Source organism: Parus major, chromosome 1 (genome assembly GCF_001522545.3).
Source record: "Parus major isolate Abel chromosome 1, Parus_major1.1, whole genome shotgun sequence".
Taxonomy (NCBI): domain Eukaryota; kingdom Metazoa; phylum Chordata; class Aves; order Passeriformes; family Paridae; genus Parus; species Parus major.
In genome coordinates this window covers 5,400,002-5,401,705 of record NC_031768.1, presented here as the reverse complement: position 1 = coordinate 5,401,705, position 1,704 = coordinate 5,400,002, and positions in this window count along the sequence as shown.

Below are 1,704 nucleotides of genomic sequence, written 5' to 3'. Positions count from 1 at the left end.
GGCTCCCGGCTGGGGAGCTGAGGGCTCCGGGGGGCAGCAGAGGCTGTGTGGGGCAGGGCCCTGGCTCTGTGGAACAGTGTCGGGGTCCTGCAGGAGCTGAGGGTACTTGGGGTTGACCCAGATGGTGTGGATGGTGATGCATTCCCTGTCTGTCTGTGACTCCTTTTTGTCACTATTGCCTCCCTCTTGGGACAACTTTGGATATTGTCTCATTCCTCCTTCAGACAGCTCTTGGACAATGGAGTGTTCCCATTGGAGAAATTTGTCGCCGTTGTTTTCCTCTTGGGGCAGCTCTTGGATTCCCATGTCCAGCAAATTGAATAGCTCTTGGTGTCTGTCAGATTCCCAGTGGTACAGCTCTGGGTCTATCTCACCTTCTGAGAGCTCTTGGTCTATTTTGTCATCCTGTTTGTAGAGCTCTGGGACATTCATATCTTGCTTTTGGGAAGGCTCCTGGCATCTCACATTTTTCTCATGTGACAGCTCTTGGTTTCTCTCAAATTCCAGTCGAGAGAGATCTCGGTATTTCTCATCTTCCCATTGGGATAGCCCTTGGGCACTCTCCTTTCCCCACTGGGTTAGTTGCTGGCCCAAGTAGGGTTCCCTCTCTCTCTCCTCTCTGGCCAAGTCCCACTCGACAGTCTGTGGCCCTGGCAGATCTGTCCCCCCTCCTGCCCCCTCGCACTGCTCCCCGAGGGCTTCCAGCCACCCAGGGCAGGGGCTGGGGGGGCAGCAGGGGCTGTGCGGGGCAGGGCCCTGGCTCTGTGCCCCTGCTGCCTTCACCTGCTCAGCCAAGGCAGGAGAAGCTGCTGCCTTGGCCGAGTCCTGGGGAACAGCATCGGGGTCCTGCAGGAGCTGTGGGTACTTGGGGCTGACCCAGATGGTGTGGATGGTGATCTCTTCCACACCATCCTCCAACTCCTCTCTGTCTCTCCAGGGTTGCCTTTGGGACAACTCTGGGTCTTGTCTGACTTCCCCTTCATACAGCTCTTGGCCAATTGGGCCTTCCCATTGGGAAAGGTCATGGTGTCTCACATATTCCCATTGGTAAAGCTTCTGGGCACTTTCATTTCCCCATTGGGAAGGCATCGTGTGTCCCTCATACTCCCATGGGAACAGTTCATGGACTACCACATTTCTCCACTGGGAAGGCTCCTCGTATCTCTCATATTCCCATTCATAGAGCTTTTGGACAGTCTCATTTCCCCATTGAGTAGGCTCCTTGCGTCCCTCATATTCCCAAGGGAACAGTTCATGGACTCCCACATTTCTCCACTGGGAAGGCTCCTCGTATCTCTCATATTCCCAATCTCTGAGCTTTTGGACACTCTCATTTCCCCCTTGAGAAGGCTCCTTGTGTCCCTCATATTCCCAAGGGAACAATTTTTGGGCTCTTACATCTCCCCACTGGGAAAGTTTCTGGTATCTTTCATATTCCCACAGGTCCAGCTCTTGGACACTCTCATTTCCCCATTGGGAATGCTCCTTGTGTCCCTCACATTCCCAAGGGAAGAGTTCTTGCACTCTCACATCTCCCCACTGGGAATGCTCCTGGTATCTCCCATATTCCCAAGGGAAGAGTTCTTGCACTCTCACATCTCCCCACTGGGAATGCTCCTTGTGTCCCTCACATTCCCAAGGGAAGAGTTCTTGCACTCTCACATCTCCCCACTGGGAATGCTCCTGGTATCTCTCGTATTCCCA